Consider the following 25,976-nt stretch of genomic DNA (forward strand, 5'->3'; position numbering starts at 1 on the left):
ACAAACTGGCAAAACAACCCTCAATAATTCCGAATTCCCTGACCGGGAATCAAACCCGGGCCGCAGCAGTGAGTGTGGCGAATCCTAGCCACTAGACCACCAAGGATGGCAAACACTGTCTTCTGGACACGGCTAACATAGCACAGTTAATGAAAAAGCAGGTAGCTGAGGCAGAAAAACTTCATGGCCTTGTCTCGATCTTTTTGACATCGGTGAAATAGATCAACTGACAACATACAGGTTTCTGGTTGTTCAGGACAATGTCAGCAAGCATGAAAGACACACTGGCGAAACACCATTCAATATTTCAAAATTCCCTGACCGGGAATTGAACCCGGGACCCAGCAGTGAAAGTGCTGAATCCTAGCCACTAGACCACCAGGTATGCCAAAAACCAGATTCTGGAAACGGCTAACATAGCACAGTATATGAAAAAGCAGATAGCTGACGCAAAAAAACTTAATGGACTTGTCTCTGTTTTTTGGGTATTGGTGAAATCGCTCAACTGACAACGTACAGGTTTTTGGTTGTAAAGGACAATGTCAGCGAGCAATAAAGACAAACTGACAAATAAACCCTCAATAATTCCAAATTCCCTGACCGGGAATCGAACCCGGGCCGCGGCAGTGAGAGTGCCGAATCCTAGCCACTAGACCATCAAGGATGACAAACACTGTCTTCTGGACACGGCTAACATAGCACAGTATATGAAAAAGCAGGGAGCTGAGGCAGAAAAAACTTCATGGCCTTGTCAAGAACTTTTTGACATTGGTGAAATAGATCAACTGACAACATACAGGTTTCTGGTTGATAAGGACATTGTCAGCGAGCAATAAAGACAAACTGGCAAAACAACCCTCCAAACTTCTTAAATCCCTGACCTGGAACCAAACCAAGGCTGCAGCAGTGAAAGTTCAGAATCCTAGCCACTTGACCAACAGGGATGACAAACGCTGTCTTCTGGACACGGCTAAGATAGCACAGTATATGAACAAGCAACCAGGTAGCTCAGGCAGAAAAACTTAATGGCCTTGGCTCGATCTTTTTGGCATCGGTGAAATAGATCAACTGACAACATACAGGTTTCTGGTTGTTCAGGACAATGTCAGCAAGCATGAAAGACACACTGGCGAAACACCATTCAATATTTCAAAATTCCCTGACCGGGAATCGAACCCGGGCCGCAGCAGTGAAAGTGCTGAATCCTAGCCACTAGACCATCAAGGATGACAAACACTGTCTTCTGGACACGGCTAACATAGCACAGTATATGAAAAAGCAGGGAGCAGAGGCAGAAAAAACTTCATGGCCTTGTCAAGAACTTTTTGACATTGGTGAAATAGATCAAATGACAACATACAGGTTTCTGATTGTTAAGGACATTGTCAGCGAGCAATAAAGACAAACTTTCAAAACAACCCTCCAAACTTCTTAATTCCCTGACCTGGAACCAAACTCAGACCACGGCAGTGAAAGTGCAGAATCCTAGCCACTAGACCAACAGGGATGACAAAAGCTGTCTTCTGGACACGGCTAAGATAGCACAGTATATGAACAAGCAACCAGGTAGCTCAGGCAGAAAAACTTAATGGCCTTGTCTCGATCTTTTTGGCATCGGTGAAATAGATCAACTGACAACATACAGGTTTCTGGTTGTTCAGGACAATGTCAGCAAACATGAAAGACACACTGGCGAAACACCATTCAATATTTCAAAATTCCCTGACCGGGAATTGAACCCGGGACCCAGCAGTGAAAGTGCTGAATCCTAGCCTCTAGACCACCAGGTATGCCAAAAACCAGATTCTGGACACGGCTAACATAGCACAGTATATGAAAAAGCAGATAGCTGACGCAAAAAAACTTAATGTTTTTTTGGGTATTGGTGAAATCGCTCAACTGACAACGTACAGGTTTTTGGTTGTAAAGGACAATGTCAGCGAGCAATAAAGACAAACTGGCAAATAAACCCTCAATAATTCCAAATTCCCTGACCGGGAATCGAACCCGGGCCGCGGCAGTGAGAGTGCCCAATCCTAGCCACTAGACCATCAAGGATGACAAACACTGTCTTCTGGACACGGCTAACATAGCACAGTATATGAAAAAGCAGGGAGCTGAGATAGAAAAAACTTCATGGCCTTGTCAAGAACTTTTTGACATTGGTGAAATAGATCAACTGACAACATACAGGTTTCTGGTTGTTAAGGACATTGTCAGCGAGCAATAAAGACAAACTGGCAAAACAACCCTCCAAACTTCTTAATTCCCTGACCTGGAACCAAACCCAGGCCGCGGCAGTGAAAGTGCAGAATCCTAGCCACTAGACCAACAGGGATGCTAAAAACTGGATTCTGGACACGGCTAACATAGCACAGTATATGAAAAAGCAGGTATTTGAGGCAGAAAAAACTTAATGGACTTGTCTCTGTTTTTTGGGTATCGGTGAAATAGCTCAACTGACAACATACAGGTTTCTGGTTGTTAAGGACAATGTCAGCGAGCAATAAAGACAAACTGGCAAAACAACCCTCAATAATTCCGAATTCCCTGACCGGGAATCAAACCCGGGCCGCAGCAGTGAGTGTGGCGAATCCTAGCCACTAGACCACCAAGGATGGCAAACACTGTCTTCTGGACACGGCTAACATAGCACAGTTAATGAAAAAGCAGGTAGCTGAGGCAGAAAAACTTCATGGCCTTGTCTCGATCTTTTTGACATCGGTGAAATAGATCAACTGACAACATACAGGTTTCTGGTTGTTCAGGACAATGTCAGCAAGCATGAAAGACACACTGGCGAAACACTTTCAATATTTCAAAATTCCCTGACCGGGAATTGAACCCGGGACCCAGCAGTGAAAGTGCAGAATCCTAGCCACTAGACCACCAGGTATGCCAAAAACCGGATTCTGGAAACGGCTAACATAGCACAGTATATGAAAAAGCAGATAGCTGACGCAAAAAAACTTAATGGACTTGTCTCTGTTTTTTGGGTATTGGTGAAATCGCTCAACTGACAACGTACAGGTTTTTGGTTGTAAAGGACAATGTCAGCGAGCAATAAAGACAAACTGACAAATAAACCCTCAATAATTCCAAATTCCCTGACCGGGAATCGAACCCGGGCCGCGGCAGTGAGAGTGCCGAATCCTAACCACTAGACCATCAAGGATGACAAACACTGTCTTCTGGACACGGCTAACATAGCACAGTATATGAAAAAGCAGGGAGCTGAGGCAGAAAAAACTTCATGGCCTTGTCAAGAACTTTTTGACATTGGTGAAATAGATCAACTGACAACATACAGGTTTCTGGTTGATAAGGACATTGTCAGCGAGCAATAAAGACAAACTGGCAAAACAACCCTCCAAACTTCTTAAATCCCTGACCTGGAACCAAACCAAGGCTGCAGCAGTGAAAGTTCAGAATCCTAGCCACTTGACCAACAGGGATGACAAACGCTGTCTTCTGGACACGGCTAAGATAGCACAGTATATGAACAAGCAACCAGGTAGCTCAGGCAGAAAAACTTAATGGCCTTGGCTCGATCTTTTTGGCATCGGTGAAATAGATCAACTGACAACATACAGGTTTCTGGTTGTTCAGGACAATGTCAGCAAGCATGAAAGACACACTGGCGAAACACCATTCAATATTTCAAAATTCCCTGACCGGGAATCAAACCCGGGCCGCAGCAGTGAAAGTGCTGAATCCTAGCCACTAGACCATCAAGGATGACAAACACTGTCTTCTGGACACGGCTAACATAGCACAGTATATGAAAAAGCAGGGAGCTGAGGCAGAAAAAACTTCATGGCCTTGTCAAGAACTTTTTGACATTGGTGAAATAGATCAACTGACAACATACAGGTTTCTGATTGTTAAGGACATTGTCAGCGAGCAATAAAGACAAACTGGCAAAACAACCCTCCAAACTTCTTAATTCCCTGACCTGGAACCAAACTCAGGCCACGGCAGTGAAAGTGCAGAATCCTAGCCACTAGACCAACAGGGATGACAAAAGCTGTCTTCTGGACACGGCTAAGATAGCACAGTATATGAACAAGCAACCAGGTAGCTCAGGCAGAAAAACTTAATGGCCTTGTCTCGATCTTTTTGGCATCGGTGAAATAGATCAACTGACAACATACAGGTTTCTGGTTGTTCAGGACAATGTCAGCAAGCATAAAAGACACACCATTCAATATTTCAAAATTCCCTGACGGGTATCGAACCCGGGCCGCAGCAGTGAAAGTGCTGAATCCTAGCCACTAGACCACCAGGGATGATAAAAACTGGATTCTGGACACGGCTAACATAGCACAGTATATGAAAAAGCAGGTATTTGAGGCAGAAAAAAACTTAATGGACTTGTCTCTGTTTTTTGGGTATCGGTGAAATCGCTCAACTGACAACGTACAGGTTTTTGGTTGTTAAGGACAATGTCAGCGAACAATAAAGACAAACTGGCAAAACAACCCTCAATAATTCCGAATTCCCTGACCGGGAATCGAACCCCGGGCGCGGCAGTGAGAGTGCTGAATCCTAGCCACTAGACCATCAAGGATGACAAACACTGTCTTCTGGACACGGCTAACATAGCACAGTATATGAAAAAGCAGGGAGCTGAGGCAGAAAAAACTTCATGGCCTTGTCAAGAACTTTTTGACATTGGTGAAATAGATCAACTGACAACATACAGGTTTCTGGTTGTTAAGGACATTGTCAGCGAGCAATAAAGACAAACTTGCAAAACAACCCTCCAAAGTTCTTAATTCCCTGACCTGGAACCAAACCCGGGCCGCGGCAGTGAAAGTGCAGAATCCTAGCCACTAGACCAACAGGGATGACAAAAGCTGTCTTCTTGACACGGCTAAGATAGCACAGTATATGAACAAGCAACCAGGTAGCTCAGGCAGAAAAACTTAATGGCCTTGTCTCGATCTTTTTGGCATCGGTGAAATAGATCAACTGACAACATACAGGTTTCTGGTTGTTCAGGACAATGTCAGCAAGCATAAAAGACACACCATTCAATATTTCAAAATTCCCTGACGGGTATCGAACCCGGGCCGCAGCAGTGAAAGTGCTGAATCCTAGCCACTAGACCACCAGGGATGATAAAAACTGGATTCTGGACACAGTTAACATAGCACAGTATATGAAAAAGCAGGTATTTGAGGCAGAAAAAAACTTAATGGACTTGTCTCTGTTTTTTGGGTATCGGTGAAATCGCTCAACTGACAACGTACAGGTTTTTGGTTGTTAAGGACAATGTCAGCGAACAATAAAGACAAACTGGCAAAACAACCCTCCAAACTTCTTAATTCCCTGACCTGGAACCAAACCCAGGCCGCGGCAGTGAAAGTGCAGAATCCTAGCAACTAGACCAACAGGGATGACAAAAGCTGTCTTCTGGACACGGCTAACATAGCACAGTATATGAAAAAGCAGGGAGCTGAGGCAGAAAAAACTTAATGGACTTGTCTCTGTTTTTCGGGTATTGGTGAAATCGCTCAACTGACAACGTACAGGTTTTTGGTTGTTAAGGACAATGTCAGCGAGCAATAAAGACAAACTGGCAAAACAACCCTCTATAATTCCTAATTCCCTGACCGGGAATCGAACCCAGGCCGCAGCAGTGAGAGTGGCGAATCCTAGCCACTAGACCACCAAGGATGACAAACACTGTATTCTGGACACAGCTAACATAGCACAGTATATGAAAAAGCAGGTATCTCAGGCAGAAAAACTTCATGGCCTTGTCTCGATCTTTTTGACATCGGTGAAATAGATCAACTGACAACATACAGGTTTCTGGTTGTTCAGGACAATGTCAGCAAGCATGAAAGACAAACTGGCGAAACACCTTTCAATATTTCAAAATTCCCTGACCGGGAATCGAACCCGGGCCGCAGCAGTGAAAGTGCTGAATCCTAGCCACTAGACCACCAGGGATGCTAAAAACTGGATTCTGGACACGGCTAACATAGCACAGTATATGAAAAAGCAGGTAGCTGAGGCAGAAAAAACTTCATGGCCTTGTCTAGAACTTTTTGACATTGGTGAAATAGATCAACTGACAACATACAGGTTTCTGGTTGTTCAGGACAATGTCAGCAAGCATGAAAGACAAACTGGCGAAACACCTTTCAATATTTCAAAATTCCCTGACCGGGAATCGAACCCGGGCCGCAGCAGTGAAAGTGCTGAATCCTAGCCACTAGACCACCAGGGATGCTTAAAAACTGGATTCTGGACACGGTTAACATAGCACAGTATATGAAAAAGCAGGTATTGGAGGCAGAAAAAACTTAATGGACTTGTCTGTTTTTTGGGTATCGGTGAAATAGCTCAACTGACAACATACAGGTGTCTGGTTGTTAAGGACAATGTCATCGAGCAATAAAGACAAACTGGCAAAATAACCCTTAATAATTCCGAATTCCCTGACCGGGAATCGAACCCAGGCCGCGGCAGTGAGAGTGCCGAATCCTAGCCACTAGACCATCAAGGATGACAAACACTGTCTTCTGGACACGGCTAACATAGCACAGTATATGAAAAAGCAGGGAGCTGAGGCAGAAAAAACTTCATGGCCTTGTCTCGATCTTTTTGACATTGGTGAAATAGATCAACTGACCGAATCCTAGCCACTAGACCACCAAGGATTACAAACACTGTCTTCTGGACACGGCTAACATAGCACAGTATATGAACAAGCAACCAGGTAGCTCAGGCAGAAAAACTAAATGGTCTTGTCTCGATCTTTTTGGCATCGGTGAAATAGATCAACTGACAACATACAGGTTTCTGGTTGTTCAGGACAATGTCAGCAAGCTTGAAAGACACACTGGCGAAACACCATTCAATATTTCAAAATTCCCTGACCGGGAATTGAACCCGGGACCCAGCAGTGAAAGTGCTGAATCCTAGCCACTAGACCACCAGGTATGCCAAAAACCAGATTCTGGACACGGCTAACATAGCACAGTATATGAAAAAGCAGATATCTGACGCAAAAAAACTTAATGGACTTGTCTCTGTTTTTTGGGTACTGGTGAAATCGCTCAACTGACAACGTACAGGTTTTTGGTTGTAAAGGACAATGTCAGCGAGCAATAAAGACAAACTGGCAAATAAACCCTCAATAATTCCAAATTCCCTGACCGGGAATCGAACCCGGGCCGCGGCAGTGAGAGTGCCGAATCCTAGCCACTAGACCATCAAGGATGACAAACACTGTCTTCTGGACACGGCTAACATAGCACAGTATATGAAAAAGCAGGGAGCAGAGGCAGAAACAACTTCATGGCCTTGTCAAGAACTTTTTGACATTGGTGAAATAGATCAAATGACAACATACAGGTTTCTGATTGTTAAGGACATTGTCAGCGAGCAATAAAGACAAACTGGCAAAACAACCCTCCAAACTTCTTAATTCCCTGACCTGGAACCAAACTCAGGCCACGGCAGTGAAAGTGCAGAATCCTAGCCACTAGACCAACAGGGATGACAAAAGCTGTCTTCTGGACACGGCTAAGATAGCACAGTATATGAACAAGCAACCAGGTAGCTCAGGCAGAAAAACTTAATGGCCTTGTCTCGATCTTTTTGGCATCGGTGAAATAGATCAACTGACAACATACAGGTTTCTGGTTGTTCAGGACAATGTCAGCAAGCATAAAAGACACACCATTCAATATTTCAAAATTCCCTGACGGATATCGAACCCGGGCCGCAGCAGTGAAAGTGCTGAATCCTAGCCACTAGACCACCAGGGATGATAAAAACTGGATTCTGGACACGGCTAACATAGCACAGTATATGAAAAAGCAGGTATTTGAGGCAGAAAAAAACTTAATGGACTTGTCTCTGTTTTTTGGGTATCGGTGAAATCGCTCAACTGACAACGTACAGGTTTTTGGTTGTTAAGGACAATGTCAGCGAACAATAAAGACAAACTGGCAAAACAACCCTCAATAATTCCGAATTCCCTGACCGGGAATCGAACCCCGGGCGCGGCAGTGAGAGTGCTGAATCCTAGCCACTAGACCATCAAGGATGACAAACACTGTCTTCTGGACACGGCTAACATAGCACAGTATATGAAAAAGCAGGGAGCTGAGGCAGAAAAAACTTCATGGCCTTGTCAAGAACTTTTTGACATTGGTGAAATAGATCAACTGACAACATACAGGTTTCTGGTTGTTAAGGACATTGTCAGCGAGCAATAAAGACAAACTGGCAAAACAACCCTCCAAACTTCTTAATTCCCTGACCTGGAACCAAACCCAGGCCGCGGCAGTGAAAGTGCAGAATCCTAGCAACTAGACCAACAGGGATGACAAAAGCTGTCTTCTGGACACGGCTAACATAGCACAGTATATGAAAAAGCAGGGAGCTGAGGCAGAAAAAACTTAATGGACTTGTCTCTGTTTTTTGGGTATTGGTGAAATCGCTCAACTGACAACGTACAGGTTTTTGGTTGTTAAGGACAATGTCAGCGAGCAATAAAGACAAACTGGCAAAACAACCCTCAATAATTCCGAATTCCCTGACCGGGAATCGAACCCCGGGCGCGGCAGTGAGAGTGCTGAATCCTAGCCACTAGACCATCAAGGATGACAAACACTGTCTTCTGGACACGGCTAACAGAGCACAGTATATGAAAAAGCAGGGAGCTGAGGCAGAAAAAACTTCATGGCCTTGTCAAGAACTTTTTGACATTGGTGAAATAGATCAACTGACAACATACAGGTTTCTGGTTGTTAAGGACATTGTCAGCGAGCAATAAAGACAAACTGGCAAAACAACCCTCCAAACTTCTAAATTCCCTGACCTGGAACCAAACCCGGGCCGCAGCAGAGAAAGTGCCGAATCCTAGCCACGAGAACAACAGGGATGACAAACGCTGTCTTCTGGACACGGCTAACATAGCACAGTATATGAAAAAGAAGATAGCTGAGGCAGAAAAAACTTAATGGACTTGTCTCTGTTTTTTGGGTATCGGTGAAATAGCTCAACTGACAACATACAGGTTTCTGGTTGTTAAGAAAAATTTCAGCGAGCAATAAAGAAAACTGGCAAAACAACCCTCAATAATTCCAAATTCCCTGACCGGGAATCAAACCCGGGCCGCGGCAGGGAGAGTGCCAAATCCTAGCCACTAGACCACCAAAGGATGACAAACACTGTCTTCAGGACACGGCTAACAAAGCACAGTATATGAACAAGCAACCAGGTTGCTCAGGCAGAAAAACTTCATGGTCTTGTCTCGATCTTTTTGGCATCGGTGAAATAGATCAACTGACAACATACAGGTTTCTGGTTGTTCAGGACAATGTCAGCAAGCATGAAAGACACACTGGCGAAACACCATTCAATATTTCAAAATTCCCTGACCGGGAATCGAACCCAGGCCGCACCATTGAAAGTGATGAATACTAGCCACTAGACCACCAGAGATGCCAAAAACCAGATTCTGGACACGGCTAACATAGCACAGTATATGAAAAAGCAGATAGCTGAGGCAGAAAAAACTTCATGGCCTTGTCTAGAACTTTTTGACATTGGTGAAATAGATCAACTGACCGAATCCTAGCCACTACACCACCAAGGATTACAAACACTGTCTTCTGGACACGGCTAACATAGCACAGTATATGAAAAAGCAGGTCGCTGAGGCAGAAAAAAACTTAATGGACTTGTCTCTGTTTTTTGGGTATCGGTGAAATAGATCAACTGACAACATACAGGTTTCTGGTTGGTAAGGACAATGTCAGCGAGCAATAAAGACAAACTGGCAAAACAACCCTCAATAATTCCAAATTCCCTGACCAGGAATCGAACCCGGGCCTTGGCAGTGAGCGTGCCGAATCCTAGCCACTAGACCATCAAGGATGACACACACTGTCTTCTGGATACGACTAACATAGCACAGTATATGAAAAAATAGGGAGCTGAGGCAGAAAAAACTTCATGGCCTTGTAAAGAACTTTTTGACATTGGTGAAATAGATCAACTGACAACATACAGGTTTCTGGTTGTTAAGGACATTGTCAGCGAGCAATAAAGACAAACTGGCAAAACAACCCTCCAAACTTCTTAATTCCCTGACCTGGAACCAAACCCAGCCCGCGGCAGTAAAAGTGCAGAATCCTAGCCACTAGACCAACAGGGATGACAAACGCTGTCTTCTGGACACGGCTAACATAGCACAGTATATGAAAAAGCAGGTATTTGAGGCAGAAAAAACTTAATGGACTTGTCTCTGTTTTTTGGGTATCGGTGATATAGCTCAACTGACAACATACATGTTTCTGGTTGTTAAGGAATATGTCAGCGAGCAATAAAGACAAACTGGCAAAACAACCCTCAATAATTCCGAATTCCCTGACCGGGAATTGAACCCGGGCCGTGGCAGTGAGAGTGCCGAATCCTAGCCACTAGACCATCAAAGATGACAAACACTGTCTTCTGGACACGGCTAACAAAGCACAGTATATGAACAAGCAACCAGGTAGCTCAGGCAGAAAAACTTCATGGTCTTGTCTCGATCTTTTTGGCATTGTTGAAATAGATCAACTGACAACATACAGGTTTCTGGTTGTTCAGGACAATGTCAGAAAGCATGAAAGACAAACTGGCAAAACACCATTCAATATTTCAAAATTCCCTGACCGGGAATCAAACCCGGGCCGCAGCAGTGAAAGTGCTGAATCCTAGCCACTAGACCACCAGGGATGCTAAAAACTGGATTCTGGACACGGCTAACATAGCACAGTATATGAAAAAGCAGGTATTGGAGGCAGAAAAAACTTAATGGACTTGTCTCTGTTTTTTGGGTATCGGTGAAATAGCTCAACTGACAACATACAGGTGTCTGGTTGTTAAGGACAATGTCAGCGAGCAATAAAGACAAACTGGCAAAACAATCCTCAATAAATCCGAATTCCCTGACCGGGAATCGAACCCAGGCCGCGGCAGTGAGAGTGCCAAATCCTAGCCACTAGTCCACCAAGGATGACAAACACTGTCTTCTGGACACGGTTAACATAGCACAGTATATAAAAAAGCAGGTATTTGAGGCAGAAAAAACTTAATGGACTTGTCTCTGTTTTTTGAGTATCGGTGAAATAGATCAACTGACAAAATACAGGTTTCTGGTTGTTAAGGACATTGTCAGCGAGCAATAAAGACAAACTGGCAAAACAACCCTTCAAACTTCGTAATTCCCTGACCTGGAACTAAACCCAGGCCGCAGCAGAGAAAGTGCCGAATCCTAGCCACTAGACCAACAGGGATGACAAACGCTGTCTTCTGGACACGGCTAACATAGCACAGTATATGAAAAAGAAGATAGCTGAGGCAGAAAAAACTTAATGGACTTGTCTCTGTTTTTTGGGTATCGGTGAAATAGCTCAACTGACAACATACAGGTTTCTGGTTGTTAAGGAAAATGTCAGCGAGCAATAAAGAAAACTGGCAAAACAACCCTCAATAATTCCAAATTCCCTGACCTGGAATCGAACCCGGGCCGCGGCAGTGAGAGTGCCGAATCCTAGCCACTAGACCATCAAAGATGACAAACACTGTCTTCTGGACACGGCTAACAAAGCACAGTATATGAACAAGCAACCAGGTAGCTCAGGCAGAAAAACTTCATGGTCTTGTCTCGATCTTTTTGGCATTGGTGAAATAGATCAACTGACAACATACAGGTTTCTGGTTGTTCAGGACAATGTCAGAAAGCATGAAAGACAAACTGGCGAAACACCATTCAATATTTCAAAATTCCCTGACCGGGAATCAAACCCGGGCCGCAGCAGTGAAAGTGCTGAATCCTAGCCACTAGACCACCAGGGATGCTAAAAACTGGATTCTGGACACGGCTAACATAGCACAGTATATGAAAAAGCAGGTATTGGAGGCAGAAAAAACATAATGGACTTGTCTCTGTTTTTTGGGTATCAGTGAAATAGCTCAACTGACAACATACAGGTGTCTGGTTGTTAAGGACAATGTCAGCGAGCAATAAAAACAAACTGGCAAAACAACCCTCAATAATTCCAAATTCCCTGACCTGGAATAGAACCCGGGCCGCGGCAGTGAGAGTGCCGAATCCTAGCCACTAGACCATCAAGGATGATAAACACTGTCTTCTGGACACGGCTAACAAAGCACAGTATATGAAAAATTAGGTCGCTGAGGCAGAAAAAAACTTAATGGACTTGTCTCTGTTTTTTGGGTATCGGTCGGTGAAATATCTCAACTGATAACATACAGGTTTCTGGTTGTTAAGGACATTGTCAGCGAGAAATAAAGACAAACTGGCAAAACAATAGATCAACTGACAACATACAGGTTTCTGGCTTTCTGGTTGTTCAGGACAATGTCAGAAAGCATGAAAGACAAACTGGCGAAACACCATTCAATATTTCAAAATTCCCTGACCGGGAATCAAACCCTGGCCGCAGCAGTGAAAGTGCTGAATCCTAGCCACTAGACCACCAGGGATGCTAAAAACTGGATTCTGGACACGGCTAACATAAAACAGTATATGAAAAAGCAGGTATTGGAGGCAGAAAAAACTTAATGGACTTGTCTCTGTTTTTTGGGTATCGGTGAAATAGCTCAACTGACAACATACAGGTGTCTGGTTGTTAAGGACAATGTCAGCGAGCAATAAAGACAAACTGGCAAAACAACCCTCAATAAATCCGAATTCCCTGACCGGGAATCGAACCCAGGCCGCGGCAGTGAGAGTGCCAAATCCTAGCCACTAGTCCACCAAGGATGACAAACACTGTCTTCTGGACACGGTTAACATAGCACAGTATATAAAAAAGCAGGTATTTGAGGCAGAAAAAACTTAATGGACTTGTCTCTGTTTTTTGAGTATCGGTGAAATAGATCAACTGACAAAATACAGGTTTCTGGTTGTTAAGGACATTGTCAGCGAGCAATAAAGACAAACTGGCAAAACAACCCTTCAAACTTCGTAATTCCCTGACCTGGAACTAAACCCAGGCCGCAGCAGAGAAAGTGCCGAATCCTAGCCACTAGACCAACAGGGATGACAAACGCTGTCTTCTGGACACGGCTAACATAGCACAGTATATGAAAAAGAAGATAGCTGAGGCAGAAAAAACTTAATGGACTTGTCTCTGTTTTTTGGGTATCGGTGAAATAGCTCAACTGACAACATACAGGTTTCTGGTTGTTAAGGAAAATGTCAACGAGCAATAAAGAAAACTGGCAAAACAACCCTCAATAATTCCAAATTCCCTGACCAGGAATCGAACCCGGGCCGCGGCAGTTAGAGTGCCGAATCCTAGCCACTAGACCATCAAAGATGACAAACACTGTCTTCTGGACACGGCTAACAAAGCACAGTATATGAACAAGCAACCAGGTAGCTCAGGCAGAAAAACTTCATGGTCTTGTCTCGATCTTTTTGGCATTGGTGAAATAGATCAACTGACAACATACAGGTTTCTGGTTGTTCAGGACAAAGTCAGAAAGCATGAAAGACAAACTGGCGAAACACCATTCAATATTTCAAAATTCCCTGACCGGGAATCAAACCCGGGCCGCAGCAGTGAAAGTGCTGAATCCTAGCCACTAGACCACCAGGGATGCTAAAAACTGGATTCTGGACACGGCTAACATAGCACAGTATATGAAAAAGCAGGTATTGGAGGCAGAAATAACTTAATGGACTTGTCTCTGTTTTTTGGGTATCGGTGATATAGCTCAACTGACAACATACAGGTTTCTGGTTGTTTAGGACAATGTCAGCGAGCAATAAAGAAAAACTGGCAAAACAACCCTCAATAATTCCAAATTCCCTGACCGGGAATCGAACCCGGGCCGCGGCAGTGAGAGTGCCGAATCCTTGCCGCTAGACCATCAAGGATGACAAACACTGTCTTCTGGACACGGCTAACATAGCACAGTATATGAAAAAGCAGGGAGCTGAGGCAGAAAAAACTTCATGGCCTTGTCAAGAACTTTTTGACATTGGTGAAATAGATCAACTGACAACATACAGGTTTCTGGTTGTTAAGGACATTGTCAGCGAGCAATAAAGACAAACTGGCAAAACAACCCGCAATATTTCCAAATTCTCTGACCGGGAATCGAACCCGGGTCGCGGCAGTGAGAGTGCCAAATCCTAGCCACTAGACCATCAAGGATGACAAACACTGTCTTCTGGACACGGCTAACAAAGCACAGTATATGAAAAAGCAGGTCGCTGAGGCAGAAAAAAACTTAATGGACTTGTCTCTGTTTTTTGGGTATCGGTGAAATAGCTCAACTGACAACATAAAGGTTTCTGGTTGGTAAGGACAATGTCAGCGAGCAATAAAGACAAACTAGCAAAACAACCCTCAATAATTCCAAATTCCCTGACTGGGAATCAAACCCGGGCCGCGGCAGTGAGAGTGCCGAATCCTAGCCACTAGACCATCAAGGACGACAAACACTGTCTTCTGGACACGACTAACATAGCACAGTATATGAAAAAGCAGGGAGCTGAGGCAGAAAAAACTTCATGGCCTTGTCAAGAACTTTTTGACATTGGTGAAATAGATCAACTGACAACATACAGGTTTCTGGTTGTTCAGGACAATGTCAGCAAGCATAAAAGACGCACTGGCGAAACACCATTCAATATTTAAAAATTCCCTGACCGGGAATCGAACCCGGGCCGCAGCAGTAAAAAGTGCTGAATCCTAGCCACTAGACCACCAGGGATGCTAAAAACTGGATTCTGGACACGGTTAACATAAAACAGTATATGAAAAAGCAGGTATTGGAGGCAGAAAAAACTTAATGGACTTGTCTGTTTTTTGGGTATCGGTGAAATAGCTCAACTGACAACATACAGGTGTCTGGTTGTTAAGGACAATGTCATCGAACAATAAAGACAAACTGGCAAAACAACCCTCAATAATTCCGAATTCCCTGACGGGGAATCGAACCCAGGCCGCGGCAGTGAGAGTGCCGAATCCTAGCCACTAGACCATCAAGGATGACAAACACTGTCCTCTGGACACGGCTAAAAAAGCACAGTATATGAAAAAGCAGGTCGCTGAGGCAGAAAAAAACTTAATGGACTTGTCTCTGTTTTTTGGGTATCGGTGAAATAGCTTAACTGACAACATAAAGGTTTCTGGTTGTTAAGGACAATGTCAGCGAGCAATAAAGACAAACTAGCAAAACAACCCTCAATAATTCCGAATTCCCTGAACGGGAATCAAACCCAGGCCACGGCAGTGAGAGTGCCGAATCCTAGCCACTAGACCATCAAGGATGACAAACACTGTCTTCTGGACACGGCTAAAATAGCACAGTATATGAAAAAGCAGGTCGCTGAGGCAGAAAAAAACTTAATGGACTTGTCTCTGTTTTTTGGGTATCGGTGAAATAGCTCAACTAACAACATAAAGGTTTCTGGTTGTTAAGGACAATGTCAGCGAGCAATAAAGACAAACTAGCAAAACAACACTCAATAATTCCGAATTCCCTGAACGGGAATCAAACCAGGGCCGCGGCAGGGAGAGTGCCGAATCCTAGCCACTAGACCATCAAGGATGACAAACACTGTCTTCTGGACACGGCTAACATAGCACAGTATATGAAAAAGCAGGGAGCTGAGGCAGAAAAAATTCATGGCCTTGTCAAGAACTTTTTGACATTGGTGAACTAGATCAACTGACAACATACAGGTTTCTGGTTGTTAAGGTCATTTTCAGCGAGCAATAAAGACAAACTGGCAAAACAACCCTCCAAACTTCATAATTCCCTGACCTGGAACCAAACCCAGGCCGCGGCAGTGAAAGTGCAGAATCCTAGCCACTAGACCAACAGGGATGCTAAAAACTGGATTCTGGACACGGCTAACATAGCACAGTATATGAAAAAGCAGGTAGAGGCAGAAAAACTTCATGGCCTTGTCTCGATCTTTTTGACATCGGTGAAATAGATCAACTGACAACATACAGGTTTCTGGTTGTTCAGGACAATGTCAGCAAGCATGAAAGACACACTGGCGAAACACCATTCAATATTTCAAAATTCCCTGACCGGGAATTGAACCCGGGACCCAGCAGTGAAAGTGCTGAATCCTAGCCACTAGACCACCAGGTATGCCAAAAACCGGATTCTGGACACGGCTAACATAGCACAGTATATGAAAAAGCAGATAGCTGACGCAAAAAAACTTAATGGACTTGTCTCTGTTTTTTGGGTATTGGTGAAATCGCTCAACTGACAACGTACAGGTTTTTGTTTGTAAAGGACAATGTCAGCGAGCAATAAAGAAAAACTGGCAAAACAACCCTCAATAATTCCGAATTCCCTGACCGGGAATCGAACCCGGGCCGCGGCAGTGAGAGTGCCGAATCCTAGCCACTAGACCATCAAGGATGACAAACACTGTCTTCTGGACACGGCTAACAAAGCACAGTATATGAAAAAGCAGGTCGCTGAGGCAAAAAAAAATTTAATGGACTTGTCTCTGTTTTTTGGGTATCGGTGAAATCGCTCAACTGACAACATAAAGGTTTCTGGTTGGTAAGGACAATGTCAGCGAGCAATAAAGACAAACTGGCAAAACAACCCTCAATAATTCCAAATTCCCTGACCGGGAATCGAACCCAGGCCGCGGCAGTGAGAGTGCCGAATCCTAGCCACTAGACCATCAAGGATGACGAACACTGTCTTTTGGACACGACTAACATAGCACAGTATATGAAAAAGCAGGGAGCTGAGGCAGAAAAAACTTCATGGCCTTGTCAAGAACTTTTTGACATTGGTGAAATAGATCAACTGACAACATACAGGTTTCTGGTTGTTAAGGACATTGTCAGCGAGCAATAAAGACAAACTGGCAAAACAACCCTCCAAACTTCGTAATTCCCTGACCTGAAACTAAACCTAGGCCGCAGCAGTGAAAGTGCCGAATCCTAGCCACTAGACCAACAGGGATGACAAACGCTGTCTTCTGGACACGGCTAACATAGCACAGTATATGAAAAAGCAGGTATTCGAGGCAGAACAAACTTAATGGACTTGTCTCTGTTTTTTGGGTATCGGTGAAATAGCTCAACTGACAACTTACAGGTGTCTGGTTGTTAAGGACAATGTCAGCGAGCAATAAAGAAAAACTGGCAAAACAACCCTCAATAATTCCGAATTCCCTGACCGGGAATCGAACCCGGGCCGCGGCAGTGAGAGTGCCGAATCCTAGCCACTAGACCATCAAGGATGACAAACACTGTCTTCTGGACACGGCTAACAAAGCACAGTATATGAAAAAGCAGGTCGCTGAGGCAGAAAAAAACTTAATGGACTTGTCTCTGTTTTTTGGGTATCGGTGAAATCGCTCAACTGACAACATAAAGGTTTCTGGTTGGTAAGGACAATGTCAGCGAGCAATAAAGACAAACTGGCAAAACAACCCTCAATAATTCCAAATTCCCTGACCGGGAATCAAACCCGGGCCGCGGCAGTGAGAGTGCCAAATCCTAGCCACTAGACCATCAAGGATGACAAACACTGACTTTTGGACACGACTAACATAGCACAGTATATGAAAAAGCAGGGAGCTGAGGCAGAAAAAACTTCATGGCCTTGTCAAGAACTTTTTGACATTGGTGAAATAGATCAACTGACAACATACAGGTTTCTGGTTGTTAAGGACATTGTCAGCGAGCAATAAAGACAAACTGGCAAAACAACCCTCCAAACTTCGTAATTCCCTGACCTGAAACTAAACCTAGGCCGCAGCAGTGAAAGTGCCGAATCCTAGCCACTAGACCAACAGGGATGACAAACGCTGTCTTCTGGACACGGCTAACATAGCACAGTATATGAAAAAGCAGGTATTCGAGGCAGAACAAACTTAATGGACTTGTCTCTGTTTTTTGGGTATCGGTGAAATAGCTCAACTGACAACATACAGGTGTCTGGTTGTTAAGGACAATGTCAGCGAGCAATAAAGACAAACTGGCAAAACAACCCTCAATAATTCCGAATTCCCTGACCGAGAATCGAACCCGCGCCGCGGCAGTGAGAGTGCCGGATCCTAGCCACTAGACCATCAAGGATGACAAACACTGTCTTCTGGACACGGCTAACAAAGCACAGTATATGAAAAAGCAGGTCGCTGAGGCAGAAAAAAACTTAATGGACTTGTCTCTGTTTTTTGGGTATCGGTGAAATCGCTCAACTGACAACATAAAGGTTTCTGGTTGGTAAGGACAATGTCAGCGAGCAATAAAGACAAACTGGCAAAACAAACCTCAATAATTCCGAATTCCCTGACCGGGAATCGAACCCGGGCCGCGGCAGTGAGAGTGCCGAATCCTAGCCACTAGACCATCAAGGATGACAAACACTGTCTTTTGGACACGACTAACATAGCACAGTATATGAAAAAGCAGGGAGCTGAGGCAGAAAAAACTTCATGGCCTTGTCAAGAACTTTTTGACATTGGTGAAATAGATCAACTGACAACATACAGGTTTCTGGTTGTTAAGGACATTGTCAGCGAGCAATAAAGACAAACTGGCAAAACAACACTCCAAACTTCGTAATTCCCTGACCTTTAACTAAACCTAGGCCACGGCAGTGAAAGTGCCGAATCCTATCCACTAGACCAACAGGGATGACAAACGCTGTCTTCTGGACACGGCTAACATAGCACAGTATATGAAAAAGCAGGTATTTGAGGCAGAAAAAACTTAATGGACTTGTCTCTGTTTTTTGGGTATCGGTGATATAGCTCAACTGACAACATACAGGTTTCTGGTTGTTTAGGACAATGTCAGCGAGCAATAAAGAAAAACTGGCAAAACAACCCTCAATAATTCCGAATTCCCTGACCGAGAATCGAACCCGGGCCGCGGCAGTGAGAGTGCCGGATCCTAGCCACTAGACCATCAAGGATGACAAACACTGTCTTCTGGACACGGCTAACAAAGCACAGTATATGAAAAAGCAGGTCGCTGAGGCAGAAAAAAACTTAATGGACTTGTCTCTGTTTTTTGGGTATCGGTGAAATCGCTCAACTGACAACATAAAGGTTTCTGGTTGGTAAGGACAATGTCAGCGAGCAATAAAGACAAACTGGCAAAACAACCCTCAATAATTCCGAATTCCCTGACCGGGAATCAAACCCGGGCCGTGGCAGTGAGAGTGCCGAATCCTAGCCACTAGACCATCAAGGATGACAAACACTGTCTTTTGGACACGACTAACATAGCACAGTATATGAAAAAGCAGGGAGCTGAGGCAGAAAAAACTTCATGGCCTTGTCAAGAACTTTTTGACATTGGTGAAATAGATCAACTGACAACATACAGGTTTCTGGTTGTTAAGGACATTGTCAGCGAGCAATAAAGACAAACTGGCAAAACAACACTCCAAACTTCGTAATTCCCTGACCTTTAACTAAACCTAGGCCACGGCAGTGAAAGTGCCGAATCCTATCCACTAGACCAACAGGGATGACAAACGCTGTCTTCTGGACACGGCTAACATAGCACAGTATATGAAAAAGCAGGTATTTGAGGCAGAAAAAACTTAATGGACTTGTCTCTGTTTTTTGGGTATCGGTGATATAGCTCAACTGACAACATACAGGTTTCTGGTTGTTTAGGACAATGTCAGCGAGCAATAAAGAAAAACTGGCAAAACAACCCTCAATAATTCCGAATTCCCTGACCGAGAATCGAACCCGGGCCGCGGCAGTGAGAGTGCCGGATCCTAGCCACTAGACCATCAAGGATGACAAACACTGTCTTCTGGACACGGCTAACAAAGCACAGTATATGAAAAAGCAGGTCGCTGAGGCAGAAAAAAACTTAATGGACTTGTCTCTGTTTTTTGGGTATCGGTGAAATCGCTCAACTGACAACATAAAGGTTTCTGGTTGGTAAGGACAATGTCAGCGAGCAATAAAGACAAACTGGCAAAACAAACCTCAATGATTCCAAATTCCCTGACCGGGAATCGAACCCGGGCCGCGGCAGTGAGAGTGCCGAATCCTAGCCACTAGACCATCAAGGATGACAAACACTGTCTTTTGGACACGACTAACATAGCACAGTATATGAAAAAGCAGGGAGCTGAGGCAGAAAAAACTTCATGGCCTTGTCAAGAACTTTTTGACATTGGTGAAATAGATCAACTGACAACATACAGGTTTCTGGTTGTTAAGGACATTGTCAGCGAGCAATAAAGACAAACTGGCAAAACAACCCTCAATAATTCCAAATTCCCTGACCGGGAATCGAACCCGGGCCGCGGCAGTGAGAGTGCCGAATCCTAGCCACTAGACCATCAAGGATGACAAACACTGATTTTTGGACACGACTAACATAGCACAGTATATGAAAAAGCAGGGAGCTGAGGCAGAAAAAACTTCATGGCCTTGTCAAGAACTTTTTGACATTGGTGAAATAGATCAACTGACAACATACAGGTTTCTGGTTGTTAAGGACATTGTCAGCGAGCAATAAAGACAAACTGGCAAAACAACCCTCCAAACTTCATAATTCCCTGACCTGGAACTAAAACTAGGCCACGAAAGTGAAATTGCCGAATCCTAGCCACTAGACCAACAGGGATGACAAACGCTGTCTTCTGGACACGGCTAACATAGCAGAGTATATGAAAAAGCAGGTATTTGAGGCAGAAAAAACTTAATGGACTTGTCTCTGTTTTTTGGGTATCGGTGATATAGCTCAACTGACAACATACAGGTTTCTGGTTGTTTAGGACAATGTCAGCGAGCAATAAAGAAAAACTGGCAAAACAACCCTCAATAATTCCGAATTCCCTGACCGGGAATCGAACCCCGGCCGCAGCAGTGAGAGTGCCGAATCCTAGCCACTAGACCATCAAGGATGACAAACACTGTCTTTTGGACACGACTAACATAGCACAGTATATGAAAAAGCAGGGAGCTGAGGCAGAAAAAACTTCATGGCCTTGTCAAGAACTTTTTGACATTGGTGAAATAGATCAACTGACAACATACAGGTTTCTGGTTGTTAAGGACATTGTCAGCGAGCAATAAAGACAAACTGGCAAAACAACCCTCAATAATTCCAAATTCCCTGACCGGGAATCGAACCCGGGCCGCGGCAGTGAGAGTGCCGAATCCTAGCCACTAGACCATCAAGGATGACAAACACTGACTTTTGGACACGACTAACATAGCACAGTATATGAAAAAGCAGGGAGCTGAGGCAGAAAAAACTTCATGGCCTTGTCAAGAACTTTTTGACATTGGTGAAATAGATCAACTGACAACATACAGGTTTCTGGTTGTTAAGGACATTGTCAGCGAGCAATAAAGACAAACTGGCAAAACAACCCTCCAAACTTCGTAATTCCCTGACCTTTAACTAAACCTAGGCCACGGCAGTGAAAGTGCCGAATCCTATCCACTAGACCAACAGGGATGACAAACGCTGTCTTCTGGACACGGCTAACATAGCACAGTATATGAAAAAGCAGGTATTTGAGGCAGAAAAAACTTAATGGACTTGTCTCTGTTTTTTGGGTATCGGTGATATAGCTCAACTGACAACATACAGGTTTCTGGTTGTTTAGGACAATGTCAGCGAGCAATAAAGAAAAACTGGCAAAACAACCCTCAATAATTCCGAATTCCCTGACCGAGAATCGAACCCAGGCCGCGGCAGTGAGAGTGCCGGATCCTAGCCACTAGACCATCAAGGATGACAAACACTGTCTTCTGGACACGGCTAACAAAGCACAGTATATGAAAAAGCAGGTCGCTGAGGCAGAAAAAAACTTAATGGACTTGTCTCTGTTTTTTGGGTATCGGTGAAATCGCTCAACTGACAACATAAAGGTTTCTGGTTGGTAAGGACAATGTCAGCGAGCAATAAAGACAAACTGGCAAAACAACCCTCAATAATTCCGAATTCCCTGACCGGGAATCAAACCCGGGCCGTGGCAGTGAGAGTGCCGAATCCTAGCCACTAGACCATCAAGGATGACAAACACTGTCTTTTGGACACGACTAACATAGCACAGTATATGAAAAAGCAGGGAGCTGAGGCAGAAAAAACTTCATGGCCTTGTCAAGAACTTTTTGACATTGGTGAAATAGATCAACTGACAACATACAGGTTTCTGGTTGTTAAGGACATTGTCAGCGAGCAATAAAGACAAACTGGCAAAACAACACTCCAAACTTCGTAATTCCCTGACCTTTAACTAAACCTAGGCCACGGCAGTGAAAGTGCCGAATCCTATCCACTAGACCAACAGGGATGACAAACGCTGTCTTCTGGACACGGCTAACATAGCACAGTATATGAAAAAGCAGGTATTTGAGGCAGAAAAAACTTAATGGACTTGTCTCTGTTTTTTGGGTATCGGTGATATAGCTCAACTGACAACATACAGGTTTCTGGTTGTTTAGGACAATGTCAGCGAGCAATAAAGAAAAACTGGCAAAACAACCCTCAATAATTCCGAATTCCCTGACCGAGAATCGAACCCGGGCCGCGGCAGTGAGAGTGCCGGATCCTAGCCACTAGACCATTAAGGATGACAAACACTGTCTTCTGGACACGGCTAACAAAGCACAGTATATGAAAAAGCAGGTCGCTGAGGCAGAAAAAAACTTAATGGACTTGTCTCTGTTTTTTGGGTATCGGTGAAATCGCTCAACTGACAACATAAAGGTTTCTGGTTGGTAAGGACAATGTCAGCGAGCAATAAAGACAAACTGGCAAAACAAACCTCAATAATTCCAAATTCCCTGACCGGGAATCGAACCCGGGCCGCGGCAGTGAGAGTGCCGAATCCTAGCCACTAGACCATCAAGGATGACAAACACTGTCTTTTGGACACGACTAACATAGCACAGTATATGAAAAAGCAGGGAGCTGAGGCAGAAAAAACTTCATGGCCTTGTCAAGAACTTTTTGACATTGGTGAAATAGATCAACTGACAACATACAGGTTTCTGGTTGTTAAGGACATTGTCAGCGAGCAATAAAGACAAACTGGCAAAACAACCCTCAATAATTCCAAATTCCCTGACCGGGAATCGAACCCGGGCCGCGGCAGTGAGAGTGCCGAATCCTAGCCACTAGACCATCAAGGATGACAAGCACTGATTTTTGGACACGACTAACATAGCACAGTATATGAAAAAGCAGGGAGCTGAGGCAGAAAAAACTTCATGGCCTTGTCAAGAACTTTTTGACATTGGTGAAATAGATCAACTGACAACATACAGGTTTCTGGTTGTTAAGGACATTGTCAGCGAGCAATAAAGACAAACTGGCAAAACAACCCTCCAAACTTCATAATTCCCTGACCTGGAACTAAAACTAGGCCACGAAAGTGAAATTGCCGAATCCTAGCCACTAGACCAACAGGGATGACAAACGCTGTCTTCTGGACACGGCTAACATAGCAGAGTATATGAAAAAGCAGGTATTTGAGGCAGAAAAAACTTAATGGACTTGTCTCTGTTTTTTGGGTATCGGTGATATAGCTCAACTGACAACATACAGGTTTCTGGTTGTTTAGGACAATGTCAGCGAGCAATAAAGAAAAACTGGCAAAACAACCCTCAATAATTCCGAATTCCCTGACCGGGAATCGAACCCCGGCCGCGGCAGTGAGAGTGCCGAATCCTAGCCACTAGACCATCAAGGATGACAAACACTGTCTTTTGGACACGACTAACATAGCACAGTATATGAAAAAGCAGGGAGCTGAGGCAGAAAAAACTTCATGGCCTTGTCAAGAACTTTTTGACATTGGTGAAATAGATCAACTGACAACATACAGGTTTCTGGTTGTTAAGGACATTGTCAGCGAGCAATAAAGACAAACTAGCAAAACAACCCTCAATAATTCCAAATTCCCTGACCGGGAATCGAACCCGGGCCACGGCAGTGAGAGTGCCGAATCCTAGCCACTAGACCATCAAGGATGACAAACACTGACTTTTGGACACGACTAACATAGCACAGTATATGAAAAAGCAGGGAGCTGAGGCAGAAAAAACTTCATGGCCTTGTCAAGAACTTTTTGACATTGGTGAAATAGATCAACTGACAACATACAGGTTTCTGGTTGTTAAGGACATTGTCAGCGAGCAATAAAGACAAACTGGCAAAACAACCCTCCAAACTTCATAATTCCCTGACCTGGAACTAAACCTAGGCCACGGCAGTGAAAGTGCCGAATCCTAGCCACTAGACCAACAGGGATGACAAACGCTGTCTTCTGGACACGGCTAACATAGCACAGTATATGAAAAAGCAGGTATTCGAGGCAGAAAAAACTTAATGGACTTGTCTCTGTTTTTTGGGTATCGGTGATATAGCTCAACTGACAACATACAGGTTTCTGGTTGTTTAGGACAATGTCAGCGAGCAATAAAGAAAAACTGGCAAAACAACCCTCAATAATTCCGAATTCCCTGACCGGGAATCGAACCCGGGCCGCGGCAGTGAGAGTGCCGAATCCTAGCCACTAGACCATCAAGGATGACAAACACTGTCTTCTGGACACGGCTAACAAAGCACAGTATATGAAAAACCAGGTCGCTGAGGCAGAAAAAAACTTAATGGACTTGTCTCTGTTTTTTGGGTATCGGTGAAATCGCTCAACTGACAACATAAAGGTTTCTGGTTGGTAAGGACAATGTCAGCGAGCAATAAAGACAAACTGGCAAAACAACCCTCAATAATTCCGAATTCCCTGACCGGGAATCGAACCCGGGCCGCGGCAGTGAGAGTGCCGAATCCTAGCCACTAGACCATCAAGGACGACAAACACTGTCTTTTGGACACGACTAACATAGCACAGTATATGAAAAAGCAGGGAGCTGAGGCAGAAAAAACTTCATGGCCTTGTCAAGAACTTTTTGACATTGGTGAAATAGATCAACTGACAACATACAGGTTTCTGGTTGTTAAGGACATTGTCAGCGAGCAATAAAGACAAACTGGCAAAACAACCCTCCAAACTTCGTAATTCCCTGACCTGAAACTAAACCTAGGCCGCAGCAGTGAAAGTGCCGAATCCTAGCCACTAGACCAACAGGGATGACAAACGCTGTCTTCTGGACACGGCTAACATAGCACAGTATATTAAAAAGCAGGTATTCGAGGCAGAAAAAACTTAATGGACTTGTCTCTGTTTTTTGGGTATCGGTGAAATAGCTCAACTGACAACTTACAGGTGTCTGGTTGTTAAGGACAATGTCAGCGAGCAATAAAGAAAAACTGGCAAAACAACCCTCAATAATTCCGAATTCCCTGACCAGGAATCGAACCCGGGCCGCGGCAGTGAGAGTGCCGAATCCTAGCCACTAGACCATCAAGGATGACAAACACTGTCTTCTGGACACGGCTAACAAAGCACAGTATATGAAAAAGCAGGTCGCTGAGGCAGAAAAAAACTTAATGGACTTGTCTCTGTTTTTTGGGTATCGGTGAAATCGCTCAACTGACAACATAAAGGTTTCTGGTTGGTAAGGACAATGTCAGCGAGCAATAAAGACAAACTGGCAAAACAACCCTCAATAATTCCAAATTCCCTGACAAGGAATCGAACCCGGGCCGCGGCAGTGAGAGTGCCGAATCCTAGCCACTAGACCATCAAGGATGACAAACACTGTCTTCTGGACACGGCTAACAAAGCACAGTATATGAAAAAGCAGGTCGCTGAGGCAGAAAAAAACTTAATGGACTTGTCTCTGTTTTTTGGGTATCGGTGAAATCGCTCAACTGACAACATAAAGGTTTCTGGTTGGTAAGGACAATGTCAGCGAGCAATAAAGACAAACTGGCAAAACAACCCTAAATAATTCCGAATTCCCTGACCGGGAATCGAACCCGGGCCGCGGCAGTGAGAGTGCCGAATCCTAGCCACTAGACCATCAAGGATGACAA

General features: G+C 44.2%; 1 protein-coding gene and 32 non-coding genes across 33 annotated transcripts in view; all 33 read right to left on the reverse strand.

The window, feature by feature from the left end:
• The window catches only part of alp3 (alkaline phosphatase 3), a 153,232-nt gene that overhangs the window by 36,789 nt on the left and 90,467 nt on the right, over window positions 1-25,976 (reverse strand). The window lies entirely within an intron of this gene.
• Window positions 314-385, reverse strand: trnae-uuc (transfer RNA glutamic acid (anticodon UUC)). The gene has a single exon. It is a non-coding gene; the product is annotated as a tRNA-Glu (tRNA).
• On the reverse strand, window positions 593-664 carry trnae-cuc (transfer RNA glutamic acid (anticodon CUC)). Its single transcript has one exon. It is a non-coding gene; the product is annotated as a tRNA-Glu (tRNA).
• trnae-uuc (transfer RNA glutamic acid (anticodon UUC)) lies at window positions 1,156-1,227 on the reverse strand. Its single transcript has one exon. It is a non-coding gene; the product is annotated as a tRNA-Glu (tRNA).
• trnae-cuc (transfer RNA glutamic acid (anticodon CUC)) lies at window positions 3,104-3,175 on the reverse strand. Its single transcript has one exon. It is a non-coding gene; the product is annotated as a tRNA-Glu (tRNA).
• trnae-uuc (transfer RNA glutamic acid (anticodon UUC)) lies at window positions 3,667-3,738 on the reverse strand. The gene has a single exon. It is a non-coding gene; the product is annotated as a tRNA-Glu (tRNA).
• trnae-uuc (transfer RNA glutamic acid (anticodon UUC)) lies at window positions 5,890-5,961 on the reverse strand. The gene has a single exon. It is a non-coding gene; the product is annotated as a tRNA-Glu (tRNA).
• On the reverse strand, window positions 6,170-6,241 carry trnae-uuc (transfer RNA glutamic acid (anticodon UUC)). Its single transcript has one exon. It is a non-coding gene; the product is annotated as a tRNA-Glu (tRNA).
• Window positions 6,449-6,520, reverse strand: trnae-cuc (transfer RNA glutamic acid (anticodon CUC)). The gene has a single exon. It is a non-coding gene; the product is annotated as a tRNA-Glu (tRNA).
• On the reverse strand, window positions 6,886-6,957 carry trnae-uuc (transfer RNA glutamic acid (anticodon UUC)). The gene has a single exon. It is a non-coding gene; the product is annotated as a tRNA-Glu (tRNA).
• trnae-cuc (transfer RNA glutamic acid (anticodon CUC)) lies at window positions 7,165-7,236 on the reverse strand. The gene has a single exon. It is a non-coding gene; the product is annotated as a tRNA-Glu (tRNA).
• trnae-uuc (transfer RNA glutamic acid (anticodon UUC)) lies at window positions 10,678-10,749 on the reverse strand. The gene has a single exon. It is a non-coding gene; the product is annotated as a tRNA-Glu (tRNA).
• trnae-uuc (transfer RNA glutamic acid (anticodon UUC)) lies at window positions 11,800-11,871 on the reverse strand. Its single transcript has one exon. It is a non-coding gene; the product is annotated as a tRNA-Glu (tRNA).
• trnae-uuc (transfer RNA glutamic acid (anticodon UUC)) lies at window positions 12,451-12,522 on the reverse strand. Its single transcript has one exon. It is a non-coding gene; the product is annotated as a tRNA-Glu (tRNA).
• trnae-uuc (transfer RNA glutamic acid (anticodon UUC)) lies at window positions 13,573-13,644 on the reverse strand. Its single transcript has one exon. It is a non-coding gene; the product is annotated as a tRNA-Glu (tRNA).
• trnae-cuc (transfer RNA glutamic acid (anticodon CUC)) lies at window positions 13,853-13,924 on the reverse strand. The gene has a single exon. It is a non-coding gene; the product is annotated as a tRNA-Glu (tRNA).
• trnae-cuc (transfer RNA glutamic acid (anticodon CUC)) lies at window positions 14,973-15,044 on the reverse strand. The gene has a single exon. It is a non-coding gene; the product is annotated as a tRNA-Glu (tRNA).
• trnae-uuc (transfer RNA glutamic acid (anticodon UUC)) lies at window positions 16,090-16,161 on the reverse strand. Its single transcript has one exon. It is a non-coding gene; the product is annotated as a tRNA-Glu (tRNA).
• trnae-cuc (transfer RNA glutamic acid (anticodon CUC)) lies at window positions 16,369-16,440 on the reverse strand. Its single transcript has one exon. It is a non-coding gene; the product is annotated as a tRNA-Glu (tRNA).
• trnae-cuc (transfer RNA glutamic acid (anticodon CUC)) lies at window positions 16,650-16,721 on the reverse strand. Its single transcript has one exon. It is a non-coding gene; the product is annotated as a tRNA-Glu (tRNA).
• On the reverse strand, window positions 17,210-17,281 carry trnae-cuc (transfer RNA glutamic acid (anticodon CUC)). The gene has a single exon. It is a non-coding gene; the product is annotated as a tRNA-Glu (tRNA).
• On the reverse strand, window positions 17,491-17,562 carry trnae-cuc (transfer RNA glutamic acid (anticodon CUC)). The gene has a single exon. It is a non-coding gene; the product is annotated as a tRNA-Glu (tRNA).
• On the reverse strand, window positions 18,332-18,403 carry trnae-cuc (transfer RNA glutamic acid (anticodon CUC)). Its single transcript has one exon. It is a non-coding gene; the product is annotated as a tRNA-Glu (tRNA).
• On the reverse strand, window positions 20,014-20,085 carry trnae-cuc (transfer RNA glutamic acid (anticodon CUC)). Its single transcript has one exon. It is a non-coding gene; the product is annotated as a tRNA-Glu (tRNA).
• On the reverse strand, window positions 20,294-20,365 carry trnae-cuc (transfer RNA glutamic acid (anticodon CUC)). The gene has a single exon. It is a non-coding gene; the product is annotated as a tRNA-Glu (tRNA).
• trnae-cuc (transfer RNA glutamic acid (anticodon CUC)) lies at window positions 21,134-21,205 on the reverse strand. The gene has a single exon. It is a non-coding gene; the product is annotated as a tRNA-Glu (tRNA).
• trnae-cuc (transfer RNA glutamic acid (anticodon CUC)) lies at window positions 22,816-22,887 on the reverse strand. The gene has a single exon. It is a non-coding gene; the product is annotated as a tRNA-Glu (tRNA).
• On the reverse strand, window positions 23,096-23,167 carry trnae-cuc (transfer RNA glutamic acid (anticodon CUC)). The gene has a single exon. It is a non-coding gene; the product is annotated as a tRNA-Glu (tRNA).
• Window positions 23,936-24,007, reverse strand: trnae-cuc (transfer RNA glutamic acid (anticodon CUC)). Its single transcript has one exon. It is a non-coding gene; the product is annotated as a tRNA-Glu (tRNA).
• Window positions 24,496-24,567, reverse strand: trnae-cuc (transfer RNA glutamic acid (anticodon CUC)). Its single transcript has one exon. It is a non-coding gene; the product is annotated as a tRNA-Glu (tRNA).
• Window positions 24,777-24,848, reverse strand: trnae-cuc (transfer RNA glutamic acid (anticodon CUC)). The gene has a single exon. It is a non-coding gene; the product is annotated as a tRNA-Glu (tRNA).
• On the reverse strand, window positions 25,337-25,408 carry trnae-cuc (transfer RNA glutamic acid (anticodon CUC)). Its single transcript has one exon. It is a non-coding gene; the product is annotated as a tRNA-Glu (tRNA).
• trnae-cuc (transfer RNA glutamic acid (anticodon CUC)) lies at window positions 25,899-25,970 on the reverse strand. The gene has a single exon. It is a non-coding gene; the product is annotated as a tRNA-Glu (tRNA).

Source organism: Leptonotus elevatus, chromosome 7, assembly GCF_054856555.1.
Source record: "Leptonotus elevatus isolate MCC_2025b chromosome 7, RoL_Lele_1.0, whole genome shotgun sequence".
Classification (NCBI taxonomy): domain Eukaryota; kingdom Metazoa; phylum Chordata; class Actinopteri; order Syngnathiformes; family Syngnathidae; genus Leptonotus; species Leptonotus elevatus.